Below are 13689 nucleotides of genomic sequence, written 5' to 3'. Positions count from 1 at the left end.
TCCCGATGAGTGTGGTTCGCGAGTTTTATGCGAACGCCAAGGTCGACAAGAATGGGTACACTGTTGTTAGGGGGCTTATGGTTGATTACCAGCCCGAGGCGATTCGCCGTGTAATTGGGAAGCAAAAAAGGAAGCCCCGAGAGGAGAATTGGAATGAGAAGACCCCCGAGGATTTTGATTCAGATTTGATTATTGCTACTCTCTGTCAGCCGGGCATGGTGTGGAAGTTTAAGATGGAATCTAACGAGTATCATTCTTTTCCGACCGTTGCGATGAACAGGTATGCCCGTGCATGGAATGCCTTTATTTGTGCTAATATTTTGCCTTCTTCGCATGCACATGAGGTTACAGTTGAGAGAGCCAGGTTGTTGTGGGGGATTTTGAATGAGTATTATTATGTGAACCTTGGTGAGTTTATCTACCAATGGATTTTGAAGTTTTTGAGGGGGAGGTCGCATAGCAACATCCCTTATGTCTCTGTTGTCACGAAGCTGTGCAAGGCAGTTGGAGTCCACTGGCCTTCTTATGAGCAGTTGCAGATACCTGCCGCTCCTATTGATTTATCGACGCTGAATGCGATGCAAGAGTGGATGGGTGGAGAGCCCGAGGAGCATGGTTTGGGATATCGTCTTCTAGGAGGACGTCCAGCAGCTGGTGCTACGATGGCTAGGCCCAGTCAGGCTCATGGTGAGGCAGGTTCTTCTAGAGCCCAGGGAGGTGATGGTTCAGGGATGGCTGATGTCCAGTACAGGAGGCTTTCCAGGAGGATGGATGCGATGTACGAGTCATAGAGTAGGTTTGCATAGGAGCTCACCCTAGCACTTGGGACTGCTTTTAGAGGCCTTGGAGCTGACATCCAGTGGCCCGTTTTTGGTGAGGACTCTGCTTATCCGCCTCCTGACACTCCACCCTCTGAGGGTGATGATGATGATGATCTTTCTGAGTAGGTATACCTGTGTTTCTTTCTATTACCTTCACTAGGGACAGTGAAGATTTTAAGTTTGGGGGTGGTAGTTAAGGAACATATTTGTGTGTGCGTCATGTAGTTACATATTCATGATAGTTTAGTTCATATAGTTGCATATTTTTTTCCATATAGTTTTTTTATTTTATTTTTATTATTTTATAGCTTTATTTATCATGACATTTAGCTCATGCATATACCATGATCCCTTTTGTGTTGCTTTACTAATTGATATGTGATATTGATGCGAGTGTAGTGATAACGATAGAGTGATGTTGAATCTTGTTAGGTTGACATGCATGCTAGAAACACTTGTAATTTCAATAAATCTTAGAGTATGCTTAAGGACTAGATTGTTGTCATGGTTTGATGGTTTTTGAGTTTCATCTATTGATTATGCTTAGAATGTATGATAGGCTCTTAATGATAAAAGGCATGAAAAGATAAAATTGGAGTGAAAATTGGAATTCATTGCTGGTGGTGGCAAGGCATCAAATGGCTAGTAGCCGGCTCGTATTGTATGCGAGTAGTCTAGGGTTGAGCAAGATGGAGCGAAACGCACTTGTTCAGAAATAAAAGAAAAGAAAAAAAAAAGAGAAGAAAAAAAATGGTTTAATGCATAATTGATCACGAGTGAGCTCTTTGGTATTCGAGTTATTAAGTTCTTAGGGGACTTTGTGCCTAGTAACCTAAGGCTTTTATAGTCTGGGATCCGCTAACCTAACGCTCGTAAAATGGATACCATTGCATAAGTCTTTTGTGGACCTCATTCATTGCATGATCAAATAAGCATTTGTATATGTGTTGAATAAAAGCATGATTCTGTAATAAATTCTAATGATCTTGAAGTGTTATAAGTCATTTTGTGTCTAGAATATATTCTTCATATAATCTTGTGATTGCCTTGAGGATAATTAAGTTATGGTGATTGATCTAGTTTCGAAGCATATCTGTTAAGCATTCGCACACACCACATTTCTAGTTGTATGTTAGCTTGTGTGATTTGATTGATCTTTAGCTGCCTAATTGCATTGGTTGATATTTCATGTGTTGGTTGGTTTAGTCATCGCGATGGGGATCGTTGCATTCATATAGTTTGCATTCATGCATGTTTTATTCTGTTTTTGAGTCTGTGCTGCTTGAGGACAAGCATCGATTTAAGTTTGGGGGTGTGATAAGTGACATTTTATACCACTTAGAGCGTCTCATAACAGCTTCAATTGATGTCTTGAACTCGAGTATTTTGTGTATTTGACGCGTTTTTGAGTGTTTTTGCATTTCAGGGTATAACTTGCTTAAATAGGAGGATTTCATCAAAATTAGCCTAAGGAAGTACTTGGGATCAATCGCGGGGCGTTCTGCGAAGAAATCAGCAAAATCAGAAGCAAAAATAAGAATTTTTCAAAAGTATTGCAGGCGCCCGCCCGGAAGGAGCAGGCGACCGCCTGGTAGCAGGCGCCCGCGTGGTGAATGCAGGCGGCCGCCTGGGTGCGGAAATTCAGATTCTGGAATTTATAATTCGAGTTTTATTGGGATTCTATTAACGCTGGTTCTTCTGGGCTGTTATATAAACCTATTGGGGAGACGTTTTCAACAACAAGTAACAAAGAGAGAAGATCAAGAAGACCGTTTTAGCACACAACAACGAAGAAGAGGAAGCATACGTTTATCTTGTGATTCTTTTAATTCGCTGTAACAGTGAATGCTAGTTTTCTTTACTCTTTGAACCTTAATACTCTTGTGACGTACTTCTTTATTTATTAAGTATTTTATTAGTTTATATTGTTGTGTTATTATCATGTTTTCATATAAACCCATGGTGACGATGAGTTCTATTATGGGCTAATTGTGATCATGGGATCATAGTGGATTTACTATGGATTTCTTTAGTTGATTGTTTAATCCCTTGGTATGTGGTGATTGTATGATATCTAGCATAGGTTGTGCTTATTCGTCTTATGTGGGTCGTGAACATGTAAGATAGCCTGTTAATCTCTTGTGAAGAGACAGTGAATCTTGAGATTTAGAACTTGTCATGATAGCATAGGTTCGTGTATTGTATGCATGATTAGTGGGTAACTCTAACCGTTTTACTTTCCCTGTGTAATCATAATGAATAACTTGTGCTTAAATCGTTATGTTATCAAATTCTGTAGACATATAGGGTCTCAACATAATTGATGCCTATTCAACTTCTATCTTAATTGTGGATGTTTGGTAGAATGGTATTCGTACAATGAAAGTTAGCGTCTATCAGTTTCGTGTTGTTCAATTAATATCATCACCATTACATGCTAAGGGTAATAACAATAACTACTGAATGAAGTAGTAATGAAGTTATAGTCTCATGTGTGTTTAATATTGTTAATTCAAGTGTTTAATTCTTATAGTTAATATTAGTTAATCAACCTTAATTTTTATTGTCTTGACATTGAAGAGTAATCATACATTAGTGAGTAAGTGTTAATTAAATATAATTAATCAGAGTCTCTGTAGGAACGAACTAGAAATCATTTTATATTACTTGCGAACGCGTATACTTACGTGATTTATTTAGCGCATGCTTTGTGCCTAACACCTATCATATGAAAACCCTAGGCCAGATGAAAAGAAGCTGCTTGGAAGGTCCATAGCTTTCTTCAAAGTTCCTAGAGACTCAATGCTAAAGAAAAGGATTTCTAAAATCTACATAAATGGTAAACTGATCTGTGTAGTGATTGGACATCCATAATTTGCAGAGGCAACTCTTCATATGTGACATCAAAGAATTTTCAGACATAAATCTCTATATGGATGAGCTTGAAGAAGTCAAATATATTGATGCCTACAAGCACCTTCCAAAGAGACTAGTCTTTAGGTACAAGGGTGGAAAAGAAATTACATGGCCACTTCACAGAATTCTCAATAAAGGCTATTCAACTTTAGTGACTGTCTTTTCCTCAATCAAGAAAAACTTTGGATTCAACATAGTAGCCAAGAAAATGGTACTAAACAAGATTGAGGAGATAAGAAATAGCTGGAGAGGACCAAATGCACTCCCAAGAGTATTGACTATTCCCTTCACTGGAGATAGGGTGCATTTGAGGCCATACTGGATCATGGAGTTCAAAGATGAAAAGAACATTAGAAGATTCTTCAGACTGGAAGATCAGCTAAATATTGCAAGCAATGAAACACTAAAAAAAATGCAAGAAAAGCTGGATCTAGCAAATAATGAAGAATCATAATTTTACAGACAAGTCCAAAACCAGATTGAAGAGAATGATGTGAAGCTGGGAAAGAAGCCAAGGCAATTTAGGAAATGATCTTAATTTGCTCAGTCTAGAGAAGCACCTTGAAAATGATCTATAAGACACTCTACAAATCTTTCTTTATGAGAATTTTCAATAAACTGCAGCACTTGAAATTTTAATCTACTGTACTTTATTATGTATTCATAGAGTGTTTTGTTATCATCAAGTTTCTCTTAATTTATGGCTATAATTCCAGTAGACATAAATTGGGGGAGATTGTTAGGAATATGTTGTGTACTTGATGATAACTTGAACAAAACACCAAGTAGATTTTAATTAAGTGAATTTGTAGCTTTCAACGGATGATCATTTTCAACATCCGTTGAAAGAGTAGCTTATGTAACAATAAGACTAGTAGCACATTTCTGCATACTAGGATAGCTTAGTGAACTAGATGTTGTAGATTGTTCAAGTCATGTTAACTACTAGAATGATATGCAAGATAGGATGGTTAATTGTAAATATTAGATACCTTGTAATCTTGTGTAAATGAATTAGAGTTAACTATCAAGAAGACAGTCTCAACGGATGATTTACAAAGCTTCAACGGATGACCAATATAAATCTCGACGGATGAGCAGACAAAGTTCCAACGGATGATCAATCTAAGTTTCAACGGATATTTAAATTCAAAAAAGTAGTTTATAGTGACTTGACAGTCACATGCATTGGTTGTATACAAATGGAATGTGGCAGTATGTTTGAAGGTTTTAGAGAATAAAGAAGCATTTCCATTTCCATGCTAAACAGATGATATTCAAAGATGCTGGAAAGAGAAGTGTAGCAGCATGAAGTTAGACTAGATACAATTTGTCTTATTATCTTGTCTTTTTATCATATAACTTGGTGATATATAAACCAAGGGTAGCAAGTTGAATTGTATCCAAGTTAGTAAGCAAAAACTAGAGAAATAGAAAAAGCAAAATCTATAAAGAATTTCTCTGTAGTTCTTGTTGTTCAACTTGTAAGCAGCTGTGTACTATTTGTATCACAGAGTTCTCTACTTCATATACATCTCTGGTGGAAAAGTTCAATCCACCAGAAAGTTTTTAAATACTTGTATTTAATTGCTTTGTAATTTGATTTCTGTTATATTCTTATTCCGCACCATTATAAATCAAACACAGTTATTTATTGGTAGAAGAATCATTCTTAAAATCCAAAAAGAAGCCAGAATTACATTTAACCCCCCCTTCTGTAATTCTTGTCTATATTGTTTGGAAATAACACTCTCCACTACCCCCAATTTGTTGAGGTGTTGTAGCAGCTGAGAACTCTTGAACAATACCCTTGTCTTTGCAGAATTCAGTTAAGGTTGCATTCTTGAATTATGTTCCATTATCACTCCTTAATCTTTTCATATAATTCTGATCTTCAGTCTGCTTCTCAATCTTCTTAATGTGTTCAATTATGATATGTGGAGTTTCATCTTTAGAGTGCATAAATTCCACCCATGTATATCTTGAGTAGTCATCCACCATCACAAGTGCATATCTTTTTCTTGATATTGACTGGACATTAACTAGTCCAAATAAATTCATGTGAATAAGTTGCAAAGGTGCACTTATAGAATTCATAGTTTTACTTTTATGACTTGATCTTTTTATTTTCTTTTTTTGACAAGCATCATAGACTTTATCTTGAGCAAACTCCATATTAGACATGTCTCTCACTAATTCTTTTTTGACTAGAGTATTGATTGCCTTGAAATTCAAGTGAGACGGCTTCTGATGCCATAGCTTGCTTTGCTCTACAGATGCCTTGGTGTAGAAGCAACATATTCCATCCTCATTTGCTAAGTCCAAGTCTGCAACAAATAAGATTCTTTTCCTTGCTCCTTTCAGAGCAACTTCACCAGTTTTCTTGCTGATAAAATTGCATTCTTCTTTGTTAAATAAAACCTTGAAACCTTTGTCTACAAATTGGATGACACTGAGAAGATTCATTTCAATACCAACTACCAGTGCTACATCATCAATAACAATATTTTTAGAAATCAATTTGACATATCCCATTATGAAACCTTTGTTGTTGTCTCCAAAAGTCACTAATGGGCCAGCCTTCTCCTCAAATTGTGATAGCAGGGCCATATCACCTGTCATATGCCTTGAGCATCCATTGTCTATGATCCATATGACTTTTTTCTTTTTTCCCTGCACACAATGAGTTTAAGTGTGTTTAGCAACCCAAGTAGTGTTGGGGCGGCCGCTTGGAAGCTGAGGCGCCCGCTTGGAAAGCTGGGGCGGCCGCCTGGGGTCGAGAATTTTAATGCTGGATTTCTAATTCGTGTTCTATTGGGCTTCTGAGACTGTTGATTCTTGTAGACTTCTATATAAGTAATATTTAGAGACGTTTCACAAAAAGAAGCAACAAGTATTAATCAAGTACGGAGCAAGGAGAGAAGATTAAGAAGACCTTTTTAGCACACCGCAACGAAGATGAGGAAGCATACGATTTCTTGTGATTCTTTTATTTGTTGTAATAGTGGATGCTAGTTTTCTTTACTTTAAACCTTAATACTCTTGTGACGTACTCTGGTTTTAATAAGTATTTTATTAGTTTATATTGTCGTGTTATTATCATGTTTTCATATGGACCCATGCTGACGATGAGTTCTATCATGGGCTAATCGTGATCATGGGGTCGTAGCGGATTTACTATGGATTTCTTTAGTTAATTGTTTAATACCTTGGTATGTGATGATTGTATGATATCTAGTATAGGTTGTGCTTATTCATCTTATGTGCGTCGCGAACATATAAGATAACATGTTAATCTCTTGTGAAGCGATAGTGAATCTTGAGATTTAGAACTTGCCATGCTAGCATAGGTTCGTGTATTGTATGCATGATTAGTAGGTAACTCTAACCATTTTACTTGCCCTGTGTAATCATAATGAATAACTTGTACTTAAATCGTTATGTTGTCAAATTCTGTAGACATATAGGGTCTCAACATAATTGATGTCTATTCAACTTCTATCTTAATTGTGGATGCTTGGTAGAATGGTACTCGTACAACGAAAGTTGACTTTTATCAGTTTCATGTTGTTCGAGTAATATCATCACCGTTACATGCTAAGGGTAATAACAATAACTATTGAATGAAGTAGTAATGAAGTTATAATCTCTTGTGTGTTTAATATTATTAATTCAAGTGTTAATTTAAGTGTTCTATTCTCGTAGTTAATCGTAGTTAATAATTAGTTAATCAACCTTAAGTGTTAGTGTCTTGACATTGAGAAGTAATCATACATTGGTGAGTAAGTGTTAATTAAATATAATTAGTCTGAGTCTATGTAGGAACAAAATAGAAATAATTCTATATTACTTGAGAACGCGTATACTTGCGTGAATTATTAGCGCATACTTGTGCCTAATAATTCAAATATGCGCTATCTTCAAACCCTCTGGCCATAAGTCGCCGTCTTCCTGAAAGTTTCCTTGGACAGCTCTAGTGCAAAGTGAATTCCACAAGTCTATCTCAAACGGAGGTTCATCTTCCAGGTGGAACGGTTTAGTACTCCTTGCATTTGGACATAATTTGTTTGCTGGTAGCAGAAGATCATTTCCAACAATGTTACCGTACATGTCTGAGAGCAGAGTAATAATCTCTTTTACTCTGCCTCTCATGTCAGTATTGGTGACTATCATATACATTTCAATAGCATTATTATCTAATTCAGCTGGTCTAAATAATGCCTTAAAGAAAATGTTAGCAAATCTGGATGGGAAATATTTAGAAGATAGTACTGATAAAACCTGAAGATTAAAATCAACATTATTCCTCTGCAACAGTCTGAGTGATGAGTTTAAAAAGCTTGCTTGATGAACATCGTGTCTAACAATAAGAAACGAAGTCGTAGAACTGGTCACGTGTAACTTCCATCGGATGCTGATGAAAGTCATATAGCTTATCCCAGTCAAGAGCTTCAAGAACATACTTGATATGTTTCTTTGGTTGTTTACGCTCCCATACTAACAAAAGCTTCACTAACAAAAGCTTCACGAACAAACTGAAGCTTTCTGTTTGGAAAATGAGGTGAGAAAAAATAAGAGTGATCAACTCTAGTGAAACATTGAATATAGTTTGATCAGCCATTTGAGAAAGTTTTGTTGGACAATGTACTTAACCTCTTATTTTTGAGTTTAAGAGAAAGGGAATGCGTAAGGACTTAATGGACACTGATGCTCTGCAGTTATTTTGGACAAAAAATTTGGACAAAAGATTGTTAACTTTTCATCTTCCTTCTGTGTTTAATATATTTTATTTGTCCGGAGGAATAAACTATAAATATATTGATTTTATGTACTTATTCCCAAAAACATATTTTTCTTACAAAAGATCTATAAAACATATAAGAAAATAAACTAAAAATAATCATATAATAAAATAATCTAAAGATGAAAGAAACTAATTACATAAAAAAGACATTACTAATGTATAAGAAAAATAATTATGTAAAGATAAAATTACATAATTATATTATAAATTATTTTCATATATGTATATATATATATATTTAAAATGTATATAAATAATATATTATTAAATATGTTATTAATTTATCACTTATGTATTAAAATTAATAGTCAACCTTTATATTGTCATAAGTCCACATTACGTCATTGTAAAAATATTTGTTTATATTATAATTAAAAAAACTCTTAATTTAGAGAAATACATTTATCAAGTATTAGTTGAAAAGATTAATGTAAATATCCTAATCAATATTTTTTCTACAAATTACTTATCCCCGTAATATTAATATTAATCAATATTTTCGTACCCAAAATAAAATAGAATAAAACTAATTATTGGCATCATTACATTTCAATTTTCATATTTAAATTTCACAGAACGAAAAATCTGAACTTATTCTTCTGAACTTCACACTAATTAAATGACATAGTAATCTCAATTTATTGGTAAAAAAAATCATCTTGAAGATACTAATTATTTGTATCTTCTCTGATAATTACATTTTTTTTTGCAACAAATATTTTGATTTAATCTAACTTTACTAAAAATATTTTTTTAATATTTATGAAAAAAAGATAAAATCTATGACTGCTGCAGTTTATCATGACAATATCTCCAAAAGCAGTTCTCCTTACACCTATTGCTGAAACTATATTGGAAGACTCGTTATAGTTTGTAGAGCATTCATTAAATCCATCATGCTTTTTTATTGTATCTAGACATATAACCAATAACAAAAAGTGCTACAACCAAGACATAGCTGATTGTCTTTGTACTACCCTAGGTAGGTAGAAAACTTTTATCTTTTAAGTTTACCGAAATTTTTTAGATTTCGTTTATGTTTGAAATTCAAAATATACATTATATTTAATCGTCAATTACTGACATTTAATTTTGGTTTTTTCGTTCTCAAGATTTAACCAATTTGAAAAGAGACTCTTACTTCTTGTGTCGTAACATATTTTTTTCTCAAGTTTTGAGAAGACAATGTGATTAAAGATAGTGCAGTAAAACCGACTAATAGTATAATTTAATTGATAATTTTAAAAGACATAAAGTAAATACTATATATAGTTCAATATTTTGCATGAATTGTTTTAAAAATAAAAAAATACAAAATCATCCTTATATAGAAATATAATATATTAATGCAATTTACAGAATGGGCCTTTTAATATAAGGAGAAAAAGAGAAAAAAACAAAAGCAAACAAAAAAGCCCAAAAAACACAAATAATATTGACTTTGAGATTTTATAAACCCAAAAAAATACAACATACCTGTCTTAAAAAAAACCCAGATAAAGCAAACTGCCGTTACTTTGGGATTCTCAACTTCCATTAAGCAAGAAGTCTAACTTCCCTTCACAAAAAAGGCAATAGCATTCTCGGTACAATCAACTCGTTGTCTACAATGGAGGTATGAATCAATTTTGATTTTATAGTTATATTACTTACATACAGTATATATATATACATGGAATGGAGCTATGAATCAGTTGTTGGTATATAGTTATATTGCTGGATTCATAGAGTTTTATGTATGTATATCTTAACTTAATCTATTAATGCTCTATAGAATTTAAGAACAAGTTTTGTTATGATTCATGTAATATAATATTTTTGTATCTTATGCATGTAGTGTTCGTGTGAAATTTCTGCTCTGTATCTCATCCATCTTGGTTTTAAGTAAATTTCATGATTTATATTTATTGGAATAAAATTATTATGTAATTACAGATGAAGAGAGCATCAGATTCTAGAACGAAGAATGTAGCAGATTTAGGTAAGAATTTAACCTTTAGTCAGTATACTTTTTATTTAGGCACATTAACATAATACTAATTGTACAGACAATGAAGATAGTATATGTAGCTTTCTGGCAGCAAATGTGAAAGTTTCTGATTTCGGGCAAATTGTAAGTGTAGATTTTACAGCGTTCATTTATAAAGTTGTAATCTCTTTATAATATTCAGAAATTTGATTTAATGATACTTCATCAGAGAGTGCCACCGAATTTTAAAGGTTTTTGTGGTAGAAGAATTCCAGATCACTTGAAGATATACTGTAAAACACATATATGGCGTGCTCGACATGATTCAGAAGTCGGTAAAATATGTGGTCTTGCTCGTTTCATGGAGTACTATGGAATTAAGATATATAACTTTGTTCTCTTTGATTATTATGGGGACGGAGTTTTTAATGTGAAGATATATAAGGAAGCCGCCGTTGAAATAAACTACCCGATAATACATCCAAATGAGTGAAAGAAGAATAAACCTGAATGGAAACATGATGAATTCATTGTCCTGTATGGAAATATTGAGTTTCAGAAATCTATTTCTCGATTAGTTTACGATGCAGTTCTGAACAAAAGTGAATCTTACCTTATCTGCATAAATAGCACAGACTTGCAAGAAAATGCGATTGATCTGGTATGATAGATTTTGGAATTATTTTCATATCAGTTGAAATTCATACTTTCATATCAGTTGGTATAAGGTGTATAATTGTCCAATTATTTATATTTATGTCAGACACTGAAGCCAGGAACGGAGAATTTCTACAAAAACTTGAAAAATGGGAACTCGGCCAGTCTGAGGTTTACTGCTAAGGAATGGAAATGCGAGGTAGAGAGGATTGGAGGACATTGCAAATTTGGGAAAGGATGGGCATCAGACATAGGACTTGGAGTTGGAGATTATATTGTCTTGTATAGAATGCATAATGATATTTATAATGTGAACAACATGAATGTTTGCATCTATAAACTTGAAGTTTATGTTAAAGATCTTGATAGAGGTACTGTAATAAGTTAAATATTTTGATTTCTACATATAAATTATTTATGAATTAAGGAAATTATACATCTGTAGAAACTTATCAAATATTTTTTTTTTGGGGCAGGAAATTTGTTGGCGGAAACATCATTCTTGAAAATTGTATCTAAAGATACTCTGGCATCTGGAGGATTTGTGAATAATTTCCGTTATGATCAAATTGAAGAGCATATATAATTATATGTTTGTGCATTCATACATATTTGTGCTTTTATGTGTAATTCATAAAAATAACATTATTTATTATTTCTTTCCAAGGTTGTACCAAGTTTGGTGCGGTACAAATACAGTCAAAAGCTCCAGACGATAGAGAAAATCCGGGTTGGAGGGAATGAATCTTTCATTTCATACAACTCGTCAAATGGATATTTTTACTGCCTTGGATATGTGCTAATGATATTTCATTTGCGCGAAAGAGATACACCTGTATTTACTATGAATGATAGCAATATCATTTCAGCTAGGATTTTTCAGGAAGATGGATTTGAGGTTGATTACTTAAAAAGGCGTATCAGAGGAAAATAAATGATAGGAAGAGATTGGTTTCTACAGATTCATTTAGATTCTGATGAAGGTTTGATACATATCAATGTGGCAAAATCTGATGAAGGTTAAAGTTATAATTATTGTACTGATGTTTCTATGTTACAATTTTATAGATATGGAGGTGGAACATGAATTTGTTGGTGGAGAAAGAGGAGAAAGTCTGTTAATGGAAGAAGATAATGACATCGATCCATTGTAGGAATTTTGTAATTCATTGCTAGTAAGCAATGATGGAAATATTACAAAAAAAATCAGAGATTGAAGCAGAAACATAAGATGGTATGTGATCATATCGATTCAGTTGTATAGAATAGAGTTATTGTTCTTTTAAAATATGTATGTAAAAGTATTATGCTCTTGTAATTATTAGGTGGATATTAATCAAACCAAGCTTCCAGGATTTATCGTCATTCTTAAATCAGATAACTATGCACAAAATGTAGTGGTACGTTTTTCATTTAATGTTGTACACATTTCATATCTTAACTTTGGGTGCAATTATTAGTTTGCTGCGAATATGGATCAAAATAATTGGTGTTTAAAATTTAATTGATTTATACAGAAACTACTAGAGAAGTTGGCCGCAACATTTGCAAGTGTGATGCCAAAAAATGTCTGGCTTCGGTTCCCAAGTGGTCGTGAAATTCATGTCAAGTATTCAGTGGAGGAAAACAGTTTTGTTAACCTTACATGGTTCCTAAAAGAAGTTAGACGGTATTCGGATATAATTCTGATTTTCACGCATGAGGGCCTCGGACAATTTATGGTATGTGCACTAAATCCTGATGCAATTGAAGTGAATTATAATTCTGCAAGAGTTGTTTCCCAATCACATTCAACTTGTAGAAGTAATTGCATATTTTTACAAAGCTTTTACGTATTTATTTTAGGATACATAAATTTAAATTTCATTATTAATTATGATTGAACTTGGATACCAACAATTAATTTGAAGATATAATAACCGGGATTGGTTGCAAATTCATGATATTCGGTATTGGCGATGCAATAGACTCTGGAGTAATAGTAAGCTTTTAATTAAGCAATACTTACTTTCCCACACTATAATCTGTATCTCTTTCTCTATTAATAGTAATTTTGTCATTTATCGACTTTTATTATGCTTGTGGCAGGCCATACCAGAAAAATTTCACAACTCTTTTGGAAAGTTGATTCTTGCAAAAGTACAATTGATCTTGCAGAATGGAAAGATATACAATTGTCAGTACTCTGAATCCACAGGGAAGATTTCTGATATACTGGAAATAGTAAATGATAAAATGTCCGAGAGGAAGGATTTCATGTTGCTTACCTACAGAGGATCTGGGAAGTTTGACACTATCATTTTTGATAGTTCAAAAAATGAAAAACTTCTGGTCAGCTGTTCTTCAAGAAATGGTACTACTTTAAATACTACATACCATTTTATTTGTCTGGTGATTAGGATCCCAATTTTTTAGACAGATAATTTTTAAAAAAAATTATAGTAGTTAATGAAGCTATGCAGTCACACGGTAATAATGGAAACGCGGGTGACCACGATAATAATATTAATACCTTTTGCTAC

Source organism: Apium graveolens, chromosome 6 (genome assembly GCF_009905375.1).
Source record: "Apium graveolens cultivar Ventura chromosome 6, ASM990537v1, whole genome shotgun sequence".
In the NCBI taxonomy this organism is placed as follows: domain Eukaryota; kingdom Viridiplantae; phylum Streptophyta; class Magnoliopsida; order Apiales; family Apiaceae; genus Apium; species Apium graveolens.
Note: the sequence above shows the minus strand (reverse complement) of the source record.